At 31.5% G+C, this 18,371-nt stretch overlaps 1 long non-coding RNA gene across 1 annotated transcript; it reads left to right on the forward strand.

The window, feature by feature from the left end:
• Positions 1–6,211: 6,211 nt before the first annotated feature.
• LOC107860846 lies at positions 6,212–9,832 on the forward strand. The gene is made up of 3 exons (XR_001671624.2): positions 6,212–6,458; positions 8,954–9,091; positions 9,381–9,832. It is a non-coding gene; the product is annotated as an uncharacterized LOC107860846 (long non-coding RNA).
• Positions 9,833–18,371: the final 8,539 nt, after the last annotated feature.

Consider the following 18,371-nt stretch of genomic DNA (forward strand, 5'->3'; position numbering starts at 1 on the left):
GGCATGTACGATGGATGAAAGATCAAGGTGAGGATGGTGAGAGGAGACTCAGAGCTTTTTTTTGAGACAGGGTTGCATCAGGGATCGACTTCTAGTCTATTCCTTTTTACATTGGTGATGGACGTGTTGACATGGAATATTCAAGGTGAGGTGCCTTGGTGTATATTATTTGCAGATGATATAGTGTTGATTGATGAGACGCAGGGGGTGGGGGGGGGTGAATGATAAATTAGAGATTTAGAGGCAAACCTTTGAGTCTAAAGGGTTCAGGTTGAGTAGGTCCAAGACGGAGTATTTGGAATGCAAGTTTACTGACTTGAGGTAGGAGGACGAAGTAGTGGTGAGGTTGGACTCCCAGGATGTTTGTAAGAGGGATAGTTTTAAGTATCTTGGGTCTATGATTCAGGAAAATGGTGAGATTGATGAGGATGTCTCTAAATATATTAAAGGAGCTTGGATGAAGTGAAGGCTCGCCTCGAGAGAGTTGTGTGATAAGAAGGTGACCCTTAAGCTTAAAGGCAAATTCTATAGAGTGGCAGTCCATCCGGCCATGTTGTATGGAGTGGAGTATTGGCCAGTCAAGCACTCCCACATCCAAAAATTAAAGGTGGCAAAAATAAGAATGTTGCATTAGATGTGCGGGCTTACTAGAAGAGGACAGAGTTAGAAATGAGGTTATTCGGGAGAAGGTGGGAATGGCTTTGGTGGAGGACAAAATGCGGAAAGGAAGACTGAGATGGTTTGGGTATGTGATGAGGAGGGGCGCAAATGCCTTAGTTCGTAGGTGTGAGAAGCTAGCTTTGGATGGATTCATAAGGGGTAGAGGTGAATCGAAGAAGTATTGGAGGAATTTAATTAGACATGATATAGAGCAGCTTCAGATTACTGGAGACATGGCCCTAGATAGAAAAGTGCAGAGAGCGCAGATAAGGGTAGAAGGCTAGTGTGAATGTGTGGGTTGTAGCATGCAGTTGGGAGAGATCTTATGTAGCTAGGTTAGCAATCCTAGGACTGTGTACATAAGCGTCGTTGGTAGGTGAGTGTACGTTACAACTAGGTGGGTGTCATATCTCTTATTTCTTAGTTCCTATTTTCTTACTTCGTGTTGCCCTTATTTCTCGTATTGTGTATTTCTCTAATTTCTATTTTATTATTTCTTATTCCTTATTTATGTTATGTCATCCATCCTCTTGTTTACTATTCTTTATCGTGAGCCGGAGGTCTATCGAAAATAGCCTCTCTATTTCTTTGGAGGTAGCGGTATGGACTGTATACACCTTACCCTCCTCAGACCCCACTTTGTGGGAATACACTGGGTTTGTTGTTGTTGTTGATGATGATGATGATTTTGAACTCGTGGGGTGCATGGGCATAGTGAATAAACTAAGGGGTCATGGTTTTCCCCAATTATGTGATTTTAATAAATAAATTAATGGTAACCTCAACCCAATCATCTAAAATTGGCTTTGAATATGAGTATATGTACATTGAATTATCTTTTGAATTATTTCATGATATAAAGGGCATTTGAAAAAGATTTGATTTTAATTGAACCTTGGGGGTTGTGGATTCCCCGTATAAATGAATAGTTGAACCTAAGGGATCATGAATTACCCCATGTGATGGGTAATTTCTATGGCATGATAATGTTAGCTTGCAAGTGAAGTTGGTATGATGATACAAATGGTGTGCCCTAATGTATGAATTGGTTCAATGAATGGGAATGTGTGAAAAATATTTTAATTGGGCTTAAAGGGGGTTGTATAGCTGGGTCGTGAAAGTGAAGGTCCCGAGGAACCAATACTAGAAACTGCATTTGCCGGCGCGAAGGTCTAAATGATCGGGTGGTTTGAGTCCCCCTTATTACATGATCGGGTGTTCATGTCACCCTTGATATATGTCGGGAGGTTTGAGTCCCCTATGTATATATGTTATGACCATTCATATTTCGGGTGGTTTGAGTCCCCCATGGTGCATATGTGTTTATGATTATGCTCAAGTTCATGCGCCTATACGCACTATAGCCCTTTTAGCGAGGGTGAGCTGAAGCCATATAGCCTGTAGGTACATTATTATGATGGTTAAGTTGCACAGTCCAAGCTAATGTTTTAAAGTTCATGCTAAACTTTATTTCTTACCTCGGCATGTTATATATACATGTATATGTATATGATTGTATGCATTGGCTTTGAATGATTTTGAACTATTGATCTTGGCATTATTTTATCCCTTTCCTTAAGTTACATGCTAGAGATCAACCCGCTAACCATCTTCGAACATTATATCACCATGCAATTTAGGAATTAGAGATACTTCTGCTTTTTCTGCACAATAATTTGGTGACTTCTGGACTGATCGAGAGTCAACTAGAGGTAGTGAGCTTCCATACTTCGAAAGACCCTCATTTTATGATGTAGTTCTATTTATGTTTTAGACTACCTTTTGGTTTCCTTTTTGGCTATCACTGAGGACATGTACCAACTTAGATTGATGTTGGTTTCTTAGAGCCTTTGTGGATAACTGTGGATTGGGATGTCTATTTAGAAATTTCAGAACTCGATATGGTTCTCCCTATTTTATATAAGTCCATTTGGATTGCTTTCGTTATTATATAAGTGTTGTGTTCAGTGGACTAGGCAAAGGGAGTGGTTTTTGATCCACGGTGGTCTTGATATATCCATCACGGCAAGGCCCTAATTTGGGTCGTGATAGTGTCCTACACATAGAAAATCAAAAACTCAAGGAAAAGGTCAAGGGTCTGAATATTAAGGTCAAGGGTCTCAATGCTGAAATGAAGGACTTCAATAAGAATCTTATTAATATGCATGCAACTGAAGGTACGTTTATGGACATGGTCCTTTGATCTCTTGCTCCTAAGTCTCCTTCCTCTTAAGCCCTTTTAGTCCTCATGTTCTCTGTCTTACTTGTGTCAGTTCCTTTTTGTTGTCTCTGTGGTAAGTTTGGACCAATTCCTTTTATGATTTATTAAGTTGATCGTGTATGATGCTTGTACTTACTTTTTATGAATTCAATGTTTCTTTATGTTTATCCTCTCTCTCTCTCTCTTTGGCTTTACTCATTCGTGTTAGTGTTGCCCCAGTGGCCATAAGTTAACCTTATCCACATTATTTTTGTCTTGATTTACTATTATTACTTTTTTATGATGCCAAAATAAGGAAAACATTATCAACTATTAGGTAGTCTTGGTTCACTTCAAGGGACCCATTCCCTTGTAGCCAAGAGAAGGATCTAGTTGAAAGAGAGAACTCGTTAATAATAGAAAGGATGAGTCTAGTTAATAGGTGGAACTGGTTGATAAAGGGAATGACTTGAAATTGTTTGTATCGTAAAAAATTGGGAAAATATTGTGTTTTGATTTTGATAATTTTCAAACAAGAGTTCAAGGGACCTGTTCCGTTCTGTGCTTATTTGAGATTGAACTTTGTACAACTGTACACTGTACTGTTCTGTTTTGATTGGTAGTGTTGCAATAGTTCTGTGTATAGTATGCTGACACTTAATCCAGTAGAATGAGATTAAAGTTTAGCTCTTCAGTATATAAGAGATGTGACAAGAGCAAAATCTAGTTTTTTGCAATCGCTGAAAGAATTCTTCGCTTAAGAAAAAAACCATTCTTATAAGATTTCACTAGTCATTTCAACAAAAGGACCTGATCGAGTTGAAGCTTCATTCTTTGTTGTTTTATTGAGTGTTGAGTATTTTATTCTTGAAATCACGAATCTACTTTTATGCTATAAGGGATTTTAGATTTTGGTCTTGTCTATGTCTTAAGATGGATCGAATAAACTAGAGTTAGTTGTAGTTTCAGCTTAGGTGTAGTCAAGTTCTTTTCAACATGCTTTATGTTACTCTGGGTAGAGATACCTAGTAGTTTCTACTAGAGTTAGTCGATTTGTTGAGTGTGGTAGAGTTGTTACACGAGTCTTGTAATAGAGGTATTACAAGGAGTTGGGATTAAGAGTTTAATCCTTGATATTATTGGAGTTTGTGATCATCTCATTGGTTTGGGGTTAGTGGAGTTTGCTGGAAATCATATGGGACAGGTCGTGGATTTTCCTACCTTGAGTAAGGAGGTTTTCACATGAATATTGTGTGTTATTTACGTTCAGCACTTCACGTTTATTTTACTTATCTTACTGTGTTTGCACCCAAGGGACCTAATCCCTTACTGGTGGTAGACTTGTATTGGCCAACACATATACATTCTGATTTCTTTATAAGTTGAATGAAAAGAAAAATTACCTTAAGTCCTTTAGAAAAATTAGATGTCATTTCAAATTGGTTAGAGATTTTTACAGATAACATCTTGTAGAATCAAACTCAGAATTATAACAATATAAAAAAAAAAAGTAGACAAAAAATTAACATCAAGAAAAGAGAATTTTCTTATTCTTCTAAGTGTGTATATACAATATGAACCGTTATGCAATTTATAGTGTTATTGCCATACAAAATATTGGCATAAAAATGATATTAACCATGAAAGTTGTGAGGGAATATCAAGAGAGAAAATTACGGTGATGTGGGAGTTAATATCATAATGTTTGATGAGTAGTGAGAATTTATACATAGAGTAGTGGGCATCCACTTACAATAGTATGACGAAAGGGTATATTTGTTTGTTTTTTCTGTGAGTCGGTTCGGGTCAAACGTCTTAGATTAAGGTGTATTTTATTTTTAAAAAATGAGGTATTTAACGTTGATTTGAGCTTTTCTATTAAAAGAAGGATACATGTGAAAAGTTTCTTAATAGCGAGGATAAATTTAACACCAAAGCATGATAACGAGGATAAATTTAACTCTAAAATATGACGTAGAATATATTTAATTAATTTTCAAAGTAAAGGAATAAATTTGTCAGCTTTCCCTGTATTGTATAACAACTAGATAATTTAAGGCCCGTGAAATGGGACAATATACTGATTATAAATGTTAGACCAATTTTACATGGAGAAAATTTCGGCTTTCGCTATTAATTTTCTCCATATAAAAAGTAATTTAAAGTTGTTCGCGGAAATGATTTAAGTTTTTGTTAATAAGTATTTCTATCATATTTATTAATATATAATGAAAAACTAGCATATAGTCAGTGCCGGCTATTATGTGAAGCCACTAAGCAACTGCTTCAAGCCTCCAAATTTTGGAAGAACCCATTTTCTACTAATTGTACGTGTACATATGTTATTTATTTATTCTTTTAAGAAAAGTATAGTTAAAACCTACAAATATTTACTCCTTCCATTCAAAATACTTAGTATGTTTCATTTTTTTAAAGTTAATTTGATTATTTTTTGAAGCTAAATTAGATTTGATTAATTTAACATATTAAAATTAAACATCAGATATTCATAAATTACATGAAAAGCTTTGTAAATTGTAATTTTTCAGGTGTATAAATTTGACTCGATAAAAAATGGAACATTACAAGTATTTTGATATGAAGCAAGTATAATAAAAAAGACGACTATTGAAATTACGAATGATAGTACCATTGCACCTATTTTAGATGATATGAATCTCTTTTTGATCCTTACGTTCTTTGGATATAACTCTTTCTGCATCATTTACATTTGACAATTGGAATAAATGAAGCAAATTATGTCTTCTCATTTTCTCCTTCATCTAAGTAAGCAACGACTTTGCATATATACGTAAAGGGAGGGTCGAGTGGGGAGCGGGAGTGATAAGTTTTGTTCATTTTTCTTTTTAAAAAATTAAGGCCTCATATTAAAATTTGACTTTAGGCCATCAAATTTATTGAGCCGCTCCTGCATAAAGCCTCAGATTCTCAAATCATAAGTGTATTTTATACTTTTTGCTTAGAATTAAATTTTATATTCTTTAGTGAAAGTTTTCTAAATATATGATAAACATAATTACATATCAAATTAATTTCTTGTCCAAGATATTTTTATTCTATTTCAATGCGTTCTTATCAATTTTGATTGGTTAAAATCTATTTGTTTGTTATTTTTGTCAACTTTTTCTAATAGTGTATTTAGCCAAACATGTGAAATCATCTTATTTAGAAAAGTATTGTTTTTTGATCAAAATTGCTTTTAAGAAAGAATTTTAAACAACAATTATTGCTTCAAATTTTTTAAAGGTGCTTCCGAATGTATATTTCTCACAAATGTTTCCTGAGAAAAAATATCCTACTAATCTACTACTTATATATAAGTGTGAAAAAGCACACACACCTTGTGGATAATGACATGTGTGCTTCCTTTTATTACTATTGAAATGAAGGGTATTTTTTTCATTTTAGATTGATGATACGTATCATCCACTAAAGGTCTTCGATAGCCACTGCATCATGCAATTACTCTTCTGTTCATTTTGTTCTTCTGATGTTGTTGTTCCAATTTACCACATACTACTAAAAGCTTGGTCAAGCTTTTTCGTTGACTCGGTTCTTGTTCTTCGTTATTAACACTGTGAGTTCTTTTTCATCACTGATTTGGTTTTAAATTTTATAGATTGATTTGGAGTCTTTCTTTTTTGTGTTTGATGGCACTTCTTGCTCTGATTTGGTAATTCATGGTTTTCTTTTGTGTGATTCAACGTGTTGATGTATATGCGTTTCTAATTTATGTTGTTTTTGGCCATGAAATCACTTTGGGATTTTTTGGTTCATTTTGGACAATATAAAATTCTGGTCCTATACGAGGGAGCTTCCATGAAACCACTACTAACAACATCTAAAGAAGCCAAAAGTACTCATAATTTGAAATAAAAATTAACTCTTTCACACACTTGAATTTTTTCCCTCAATCTACACTAAAGATGACACTCTGATACTCTATTCAACTTCTGCAGCTTGAACAGAACATTTGGCTCACTGTGAAAAATTGACTCTCTGGAAATAAAAATATTGGTTGACACCTTGAAAAGCCAAATTTCATGTGTACATATTTTTAAGAAGTGATATCTTGTGTTTGATTAATCATACAACAAGATAGTTTATAGAGACTATTATGAATTAATAACTTTATTTGTACTTATTTTCGTCATGGTGTTTGTTTTATCGAAAGAATTATTAATACTTTCCTTAAAAAAAAGGTTAGGAGATTTTCTTACAGTCATTTAGCTCAGCTGAAGTTTACTTTACCCAAAGAAATTAAGATAAAGAAGATCAAGTATAATGAATACAGTTTCTGCATGAAATTTTTATTTCTCTTTAAATGCAAAAGCAGTTGATAATGCTGAAAAGTGAAAATCTAGCAGTGAAAATGTTATGTTGAGAAAAGTATTCCACTTTGGGCTGTTGGATTTCTTCAAGTACCACCCCAATGTAATCAATTTTTCTGCCAAAATATAGTTGATGCAAATATTTAGGTTTATTTCATGTTATTAGGAAAGACTGATATGTTCTGAGATGTTATTTGACTTTCTTAGTTCTAACTTTTATGTTGAAACTTGTCTTTCTTGTTATTCCTTACTCTGCAATTTCTATAAGACATCGTGAAACTTGTATGTACCTTTGATCCCAATGTTTCAATTGCAAAATATTTCTCTTGATTTATCAAAAAGAGTATAAACACTCAAACATCGTATAAAAATTGGTATTCACAAATTTTATTAAGACTCACAGTATGTAGATAATTGCTTTTATGTATGTAAGGAAAAGAGCTTAATACAAGTAAAGAAGCGATAAATTCATACTATGTTTTCTGCAATTAAGATCATAATTCATAATTGCAGGGCGAATTTATACATAATATAATTGTGCTTGATATTTTCCTGATTTGCAGTCAACTCCTTCTTTATGACGTACACTGTACAACTGCCTCGAAGATGTGTGTCATTTTTGCCTCAAACCATGGTACATTCATGTGTGTAACTACACGATATTGAGAAGGAATCTAATAAAGAGGGAAAAAACGGTGAACATGTTAATGTTTTGTATGAAAAGGAAAAAGAAAGTCTTTAGATATTTTTTCCAGCAAAGGACTTTCTTGGTCATCATAGATTTATGTTAGCCATCACTCTCCCTGTTTAATGATCATAGTGAATTATCCATTTTTTTTTAGTCTATTACTACACTAATTCCTATATAATTTTACTAAATAAACAAAATATGTTCTTCAAAGATGAGAGTTTTTTAAGCTTTTCAATGATTTTGATATAGGTTTATTATACGTTCCTTATACAAGATTGTTAGTGTAATAGTTACAAGTGTTGTTGCGAGAATTAAAGATAATGTCTGGCTATGGCTGCAGTACTTCTTCACTGGAAGATACTTGTTCGCGTCAATGAAAAGGAATACAAACTGCTTTATACTACTAATTGCATTTCTCCTCTGCCAAAGGTTTAAACAGAATTGTACTCAAGTCATTGCTATATTCAAAATCACCCGCCCACAATTGTTGTTGGACCATCATTGAATGAAAAGCTACATGCTATGAAAGTTAGAGAACATTTTGCAGAGAAGTTCACCCAAAGAGGCATCTTCAATACACGTGTCTCCCGTTACTAATTTACGTTTATGCATAAATAGTCGAATAGCTGGGAGTATATCAAAAATATCCTCTCTACTTTATTTGAGGTAATGGTATAGACTGCATACACTTTACCTTCCCACACCCCACTTTGTGGGAATACACTGCTATGTTATTGTTGTTGTGTCTCTAAGAATTTATGTGTTTCATTTTCAACTTAAATTATATTGATGTGGTGGTCAACCACATTTTCCCTTATCTTAGAATCGATATTGCAGATGCAACAGGCTTGGTCTTTACTTTGTTACAGAAATTAACTTGACGTCTTCAAATGAATTTTTTATTAGATAATGCTATATAATAGATGAGGCACATGGCGTTCGAAACATATCTTCAAAATGAGAATGACAAAACCCCACTTTAGTTTTGGTTTTGATTCTAGGTTTTCTTGATCGACGCCTCCATTTCACTGAGCTTTCTCTTTATCTCAGGTGACTTCAATTTGTTACGGTTAATTTATGCTATGCTTGGAGAAATACGACACATGGCTTTCAAAATATAGCTTCAAGATGAGAATAACAAAGCCCCACTCCGCGCCCACATTTCACTGAACTTCTCTTTTATCTCAGGTGAGTTCACTCCGTTACGGTTTTTTTGTGTTGCGTTTAGAGAAATTAAATTTCAATTATACTTTTTTTAGTCTTCTAAAATAATTCAAGTGCTCATACCTTCAACCTAAGATATGTTGGTACAATAAGTAAACATTTTCTTTGGCACCATTCAGGAAATTCAGTTTTAACATTATTATACTTTTAATCACTATATTTTGTGTGTTGCGGTCAAACATGATATGGTTGAGGCGTTTGAAAAGAATTCTCTAGTTTCTTGAACACATTCTAAATCTACGATATCGTGCAGCTATTCCTTGATAATTTTAGCTTCAATGGTGAATGATTTAGAATTCTCCATATGTCATTACACTGCCACATAAATAATGGATCGCTGGGATGGATGAGCAACCTTCTATCTCACCTTTGTAGCTGCAATGAAACAATGGCAAGGTGGACATGCAAAGTTCAGATGGTGCATAAATTCCACCCTCAAGTGAGCAAAGATCAAACTGTGCACTTCCAAACTACAATTGCACGAGAAGAAAACTAACTTTTCAGCATGACAATACTCAAGTCTGATGACGTCGCTGAATATCATGACATTCCTTGTAGAAGAGTGCACCTTAAGTCCCCCTACTTAGGCCCATAGAGGCAACCTTAAACTCTTCAAAGGACGGTAACTACAAATAGTATTCACACTTTTTGTAAAGAGAAATACTCTGTAAAAATGTTTTAATGAATAACTATTTTATTTGTCAAGACATGTTGGCCTCGTGCTTTGCACGGTGGCACCTCCACTAGTCTATAATATTTTAAAAGTGTGAAGGCCTTTAGAAAAGTGAATTGAACTTTTTGCCTTTCATTAAAACAGTTCGTTTTAGACAAAACCGTCTTTTACCCTTTTCCCTGCAATTAATTCTACAAAATAAATATACTAAAAAATTTCTACAATTAATTTCTTCCCAAATTTAGCTCTTTTCCCTGATTCATTAAACATCCATTTTTTTGTAAAAATCTCCTTCCTAAATTTAGCTAAACACCCATTTTTTGGTTCCTAATTGGTTTACAATTAAATCCATGGTTTTTTTGTAAAATTTTCCTTCCAAATTTAGCTAAACACCCGTGTACGTATAAAGTGTCCAACTCCTATTTGGTTCCTACTTGGTTTACAATTAAATTCTTCCCAAATTTAGCTACCCCTTTTTTTAATCCGACTTGATTTTTACTTGGTTTCTTTCAACCAAAAAACATACGGCTTTTTCAGTCCTTCTGTATAAACTCTTTAGCTTTTTTCATTGTTCATTGGTATAAACAGTTGTGTGAGCTTTTTTCATTGTTCATTGTTATAAACAGTTGCGATCTTTCATTGTTATTCCAGGGTTTTGATCGTTATATCATCTTTCCCTTTTTACATTGTTAATTTAAACACAAGATTATTTGTTATGCCAACTTAAATTGCTTAGTTTAATTTAGTTTAATGTGTAGCTTAATGTGACCTGTTAGTTCAATATATTTTATTTCATACCTCTATTATGAATTCTACGTTCTTATCGTTCTACGTATCATTTTAGTAGAATATATTATATTTTTTGTTGCTCATAACTAACTTCTTTATCTACCCACCTACCAACAAGATTCACATATTCAGGTATAATTCTTATCATCTAACAAATTTACATTTATTATGAAATTCTATATTCTTATCGTTCTAACTTCTATTTTCTTAAACATTATTACAATGGATCCTCTCACCGAAGTTGTGAGTATCAACACTTTGAAATCAAGGGATTATATCTTGATGATCAAAGTCTTGGTCATCGAAAGCGGCCCAATGAAGCCATTTAAGAATGGAGGCGGTTCTCGAAAAATGGTGATATTAGTTGATGAAGAGGTAATATTATTCTTTCATACCTAACACGTTTAATAATTTCTCATCTATAAAACTATTTGTGTTGCTTTGTTAACCTCATGATAGCTTCTTTTAGCCTTTATTGATAGGAATACACTTACACTTTGGAAGATCTTTAATAAAAAAAAGAACTAATTTTGAATCATAGTGTTATTGAGAATTAAATTCAAACAAGCCTACAGTCACTTGATTTTGATTGTTTTCTTATGACTTCAATATAGAACAGATTATTGGTGTCCAAAGGGCAAAATATATCATTCAGCAAATTAATTCTTTAATTGTCAATTCCTTGATAATTAGAAAAGATTGTTAGTATTGTAACTCTATTCGGTCATCAAAAATCTTGAACTACCAAAGTTTCAAGTGGTCTTGGTCCAATAGCAGGTTGGTAACACCTTCACGGATGAGGGAGATAACTATTGCGAAGGAGTTGGACATTTTATACCACGCAAATAGGATAAAAATAATTTTTATTGATATTTATGTAAATTGTTGAATCTCTTTAACGCGTTGCTACTGGTAATGTGTTCAAAAAGATAATTTAGGTCACATGTTCAAATCCAAGTATGGCATTCTTGTATGTTTTTGAATCCCCTTGTCAGCATTCTAGCTAAGCCACTACTTACATGAATGTCTAGGGTAGGGGTCGCTAATAGAAATGCAAAATTGAGTGGCTACTGGGATGAGCTACTAGTGATTCCTATCTCATGAGTTTCTCTTTTAACACTTCTTTCACCTCCTATGTTCCTTGTCCACAGAAAGCTAAGCAAAAACAATTCACTGAAAAAGTACTAAGATCAAATCTTACTGGATTCTTGACTTAAGCATTGCCTTACAATAGTTGTCTGCTGCATCAACCTTTCAACTGCAGAATAGCTGGGGAGGTTTGAATTTGCTGCATGACATCAAAACTGAGTGAGAAGGGGGGAACCAAAGTCATTTAGAAATAACGACATCAAAAAGACCGCAAAAACACACCAAGTATTGCTCTATTCAAACAATCGGCAACTTGCTCCCTGTACTCCAAGCTTAATAGATGAAACATGGGTGACTTTTCTAGCTCATTATAATCTAATAAAGCCATGAAGTCCTCCCAAAAAGTTCCAATATTTAGACACGTACATGGGATTTGGAAGAAAAAATTTAAGAGATCCACTAGGGAAGAAACACACCTCAAGCTTTTTAACATATTTTTGCACCTTCCTAAAAGGAGCCAACTTTACCTGCGCAAATTCCAGAGCTTCTGTGCTATCACAGAAAGATAGAAATAGTCAAAAAAACGTAATGTCATCTCTGAAAAATCAGCCACTGACATACGGTGCTCACCATTTTCTTGAGCATGCAAATCTAACAAAATGAAGGGTCAACAAATCAAAATGCAAATCCTTATTTTTCTCCAATAAGTCAGGAGCAAACTGCTCGGTAAGTTCAATGGACTTCAAAACCGTCCCTTCTAATGCCAAATGATAAATTCCAAGAGATAACTTTGTAATTAGGACCATCAATCAAACACTTTAAAAAGATAAACTAATAATTGGAACACCGAAATCCAGACGACTTCATCTTACATCATATCAATGCTCACTGTGGAGTGGACAAACTACACAAAGAGGAAAAGAGAAGAAAACAAAGTATTATGTTGACTTTACCAACTTTGTTCCTTCTTTATTGAAATAGGTAAAACCATCTACTATTACTATGGATTATAGGTGAATAGAACAACACTATGTTCTAATCCCAAGCTAATTGGGTTGGTTATCTAAATTCTATATATTCATTTTGATCCGTTAGGGCTTATTTCATTTAAATACTTAATAATTTGACATTTGAGACAAACTAGCGCTTCTCTAAGAATAAATATCCTCTAAATTGCAGGTTTATCCTATCATTGACACGTCATTCTTTAACCAAGGTGAAAATGTTCTTGGTACATATTAGATTTAATATACGTGTACCAACAATGATGAAACCATATTCCTGACTAGCTAATACTGCCTACATGTGTCCTGATTTTTATAAAAGAAAGCATTGCCCACATGAGTACTTTGCTTCTATTATATTTTTCTTATGCTATGCCAAATGGGTTTTACGGGCTGTAGGTCTTTGAGATAACTTCCTTCCACGTTATTCCGGTATCTCGTCTCCTTTTAACACCTTTCGTCATTGTGTTACCCAGTCAATCGTCACACTTATAGTAGGCTATTGACATATCAAAATGAATATGATGTTATGCACAATAGACAGTAGGAATGCAAGATATGTATGCTGGAAAACCAAGAGAAAAGTAGCATGATCTCAAAATGAAACAAGTTATTACAAACAAGGCTATTTCTCAAACAAAAGTAATCTGGAGGAAAAAAAAAATGTAAATCTTAAAAGTAAACAAATAATCAAAAAGGAGGCTTAAGGAGTGTTAATTCCAGATTGAACACGATGAAAAGAATGAGCAATAACAAGCTTCAAGAAGCAATTTGAACCTGATGAAAACTGTCACTTAAAGAAAGATCAATGTGATAGACGTCAATACAATGAAAAGAATGAGCAATAAACAAGCTTCAACCAGCAATGCACCTTTCATCATAACAATAAAAAAAATACATCAACCCCATATGAAAATAAAGTAAAGGGGTGCCCGAAGAAAACTATCACTTACTTTTTCTATTCTCTATATCCTCAAGACGACTAGCAGTCTGTTGCATACCAGTGGAGGGAATAAATGATTCCAACATGTCTGTGAAATAATTATGTACAAGATACGACATGACAATGTTGTCAACATCATTATCATTGACAGCCTATTGAAGCAGCACAAAATTAGCAAATTAAAAGTTGAATAAGCTGACACAGTACAAGATTCATCTAAATCATACATCTTTTATTTTTTGAAATTTTCAATACAAAATAATGAAAGAGAGCTCACAAATAAACAAAAAACTTCTCTGATAATGGTCATTTTCAGTATTTTCTTATTATCAATCTTAAACTCAACTTTTAGACCTATCTCAATCAATTAACTACTCCACAATTCCAAATCAGTTGGAATTGGCCATATCTCAAACTAGTCGGTGGGATCGGTTACATGAATCCTCTACACTCATTCAGATTGAGCCAATTTCATTGTAAATACTAAATATTCCTTCTTTCAGTAGGGACACGACCAGCTAAAGAAATAAAGGAGGAGAATCGGATCTCAATTCATGGTTCTTATCCAATAAAAACACTTTCCCCCTTCTTTATTTTTAAAAAAAATTCTCACTCCCTCTGATAAACACACCATTAAGACATTCAGGGGTCGTTTGGTGCAATTTTGAATCTCAGCTGACATGCAAACATCATGACATTCAAAATTGATAAGATTAAGCATACCTGACACGTATTTTATGTAAATATCAAGCAAATAACACATGAAACAAGAAATTAAAGCAAAATAAGTTTTTAAAAATTAAATCTTCAAACATGCAAAGCAAAAGGAGTAATAAAAAATCAAAAATTGGAACATATAAAACAAAAGTGATTTTAAGAAAATCAAAACATAGAAAATCTACACCGAAAAGGGTTTAAAAATCAACTCTTCAAACGTTTTAAAGCATGAAAAACAAAGGAAAAAAAAAAAGAAAAGAAAATTACAGGCGAAACTTGATGATCAAGGACATTTCTTCTTGGTCCTCCAAGCACCCATCTTCACCTCTCCATCGCCGAGGGTTCATCTTCCAAATAGAAAGAAAATGTTTGCAAAATGAGAGAGTGAGAAGAAAACAAGCTTCTGAAGTTTACTTTACTTTCCTAATTCATTTTTTCTTTCTTTTTTAATTATTGGCCTTTTAATTATGTTATAAAATAAATTGTATTTTTCTGTTATTTAAATCATCTCATTATAATTATATTTTATATAAAGTACAAATATATAGAATTGTAAGAATAAAAATAATCCATCATAAAAACAATGTTATTTTAGAAGTAGGAAATAAGTAAGTATAATAAATAAATTCCTCTTTAATCAACTACACCTTATAAAGGTGATTCGAAGTTTTTGCCCTTCGTTGAAATTCTTTTCAATAGACAAAATCATCTTTTTACTATTTAAATTCATTATATTTAAAATTTTAAAATCAACTACGTTTTTTATTATTAAGTCTTTCCTTATTTGACTATAGCACAGATCCTAAAATTTAGAGTTTTAAAATTCTACCAAAAATTATCTCACGATTTCTTTATTTCAATTTAAAAGTCAATAATAAAATTGATTTTAGTCCCCCTAAATGTATTTTGCCTTTTAGATGGTATTTTGTCATGCTACTTATTAGAAAGTACTTCAAGAACTAAAGGGTATGAAATGGTAAGAATTCTCATTGATTTTTGTTTAACCGGAGAGTTTTACATATGTATTAAATTTGAGTTATCTTAGTTTTAGATAAATTGATTCATAGAAAAAATAAAAAGCATGTTAGACGATTTGTTTAGTTTACATAGATGATGATTTTTTGATAATTCTTGTGATGTTGGGCGATTTATTGATTGAATCTACGTTTAATGTGTTCATAAAAATAGTATAAGACATTTCCTTTTTGTAGCGGTTTAAAAATAACACACGCACAACTAATATATTTTATATATACATTTATTCTTAAAAAAAATGTTTGATACACGTGCAACGCATGTACACTATTCTAATATTTTATAAAAGATACTTATAATTTGCTTTAAGGAAATTCCTTGCCCATTCTGGTTTAGACTAAAAGATAGCAATATTAAGCATTAGTTGATAATTTTAAAATAAAGTAAATAATTAATTATAATCAATTAAATTATTCTTTGATTAATTTTAAAGTATAAAGACATTATATTGTCAATATACTTAAATTGGATTCAAAGAAAACAAACTCTTTTTTATAAAAATTTGATTTGGCAACTTCAAAATTGAATTAAATTTACGTTAGCTTTAAAGATTTAACTTAATATGTTTGAAATAAAATAAAGTACAAACTTGACTCTCTATCTGCAGGTCTTCTATCTTATTCATTTCATTTCTCATGTAATTTTTTAATGCTCTTTTAAAAATTTACCAAGCAGGTAATTTAATTAATTTATTATTTGATTTAATTTAATATAGAGTGAAGTATGAAAAATATACCTGAAATATCTCTTATTTTGATCAGTTTCAGATCGAAGCTATTGAAAGTGTGAATTTCATATCCAAACTGTCACTTATTAGTTTAGAAACACAGCTCAACTAATATGTGATGATATATATAGTACACTCTCTCTTTTACTTGAAAAATCTTGTCTCATGACACTCCACATGAATAAAAAATTTCAGCTTGAATAATTAAATAAATTATTATGTATGAAACTAAAAGGAAACAGGAATTAGTTTACCATACTAATATAAACTAATTCCTTTTTTATATATATTAGAGCCACAATAAAGGTGAAAAAATAATTAATTATTTTTCTACTTCAAAATAACAAGTCTATTATGCTAGATAATGAAGGGACTGTTTACAGGCCCAATATTACAATCTTAAATATTTATATAGGTATTTAATAAGTTTTTTAAGCCCAGTGTAAATACGATAGAAAATTATAGTAGAGATTAAAAATTATAATAAAATATATTTATTATTTTATAAAATAAAATAATAACTTATTATTTATTTAAATTGTCCTAATTAACTTTAAAATATCATATGCTTCAATGCACATTTTAACATCAAGTGAAACACATGTTGAATTAAATCAATTTTAATGTTCTTTTTCTTTTTCGACTTTATTTGATGAATTATACAACATGAATAAATTAAAATTATAAGTATTAGTATATTAATAATTTTTATAGAATCACACAAAAGAAAATAAAGGATATTGATCCATGTATGAATTAATTTTGAATATATTTAAATTCGGTTTATAGGTGTTTAACAAACAAAAATAACGACCTACTTGATGCACATTATAATAAATCATATCATTACAAATTGATAAAGGATAAAAAAAAAAAAAGGTTATGGCTTTATGTATTGTTTTAGATGGCACGATATGCAAATGAAAATTCTTAAAATTGAACAGGAAGTGTCCAATTAGGACACTTTATTAGGAGTTGAGATATTTGATTCAAACAATTGTTAGTATAATACAATATTTTTTTCTTTCTCCTTTTAGATTAATATATATAATTGCTAAATGCGTTTATCATTTAAAAATAGATAATTAAAATATTGTATATATAATCTCAAATTATAATTATATTTTCTTTAATATTTTTTATTCAGGGTTAAATTTTAAAATTTCTTATGGAGGTTCTTTTAGGTATCCAATATTTATAGTTACATATCAAATTAATTTTTTGACAAATATGTTACTTCATAGCAATTCAATTAGTTATTCTGCCAATGATTAGTACTATTTATTCTTGCTATGACTCATAATGTATTTTAAAGGAGGAATCAATAATTGATATCTACACGAATCTTACTATTTTAATTATTTAAATATTAAGGACAAGTATACATTCTCCTATTTTGAATATTTTGTATATGTATTCCAGAATCAACGTGACATAGTGACTCAAAGTTCAATTACAATGAAACAAATTCAATACAAATGGAGCTGTAACTTCATTTGAGGCTCGATACGTGAAGAAAAATAATGAGGAAAGCATTTTGAAACTAACTTCTTATATGGGGTATACTTGTAATTTAGTGAGAAATTAATTATATAAACTTATTAGATTAGTTATTACAAGTTATAGCAAAACTTTTAAATTTTTAAGTTATAGCAACTTTCATTTTAAAAAAATACATAAAAAAGTTTTTTTGTTTTGTTGAAAATATAAAAAAGTAATTAATGAAAAAGAAAAATTAAGATTTAATGCAATTAATATACAATTTACCTTTCTTAAATATAGTTAACATTAATTACTGATATTTATCCACCCCCAAACTCCTCTTACCGTTTTTCTTTTCTCCTATTTTAATGTTTTCATTAAGAGTTTCCACCTTCATACACTAACTTCTTTAGAAGTATTATTTTACACAAATCAAAACAAAAGAGGCATTAATATGTTTTGTTGTTTTCCTCTTTCACTGTTCAAATTCTTGTAGCTAACCTTATAAAGTTACTATAATTAATTTTCAAAAACATTTTATGTGTGGATAATTAACCATATTGTATCACATTTTATGAAATTGCGATTTATGAGTTGTTCATTTGAATTGAAAAGTACATCAAAAGTGCAAAAGAAAGAAAAATTACTTTGATGATGATAACACCATAATTTCCTCATGGATATTTCAACCTCCAAATGATTTCTGTATATTTTCTCTTCTAATTAGGTGTATAGCATACAATATTTGAGATTGTATATTATAAAATCAGTTAGATCCTATAATC

Source organism: Capsicum annuum, chromosome 2, assembly GCF_002878395.1.
Source record: "Capsicum annuum cultivar UCD-10X-F1 chromosome 2, UCD10Xv1.1, whole genome shotgun sequence".
Lineage (NCBI taxonomy): Eukaryota > Viridiplantae > Streptophyta > Magnoliopsida > Solanales > Solanaceae > Capsicum > Capsicum annuum.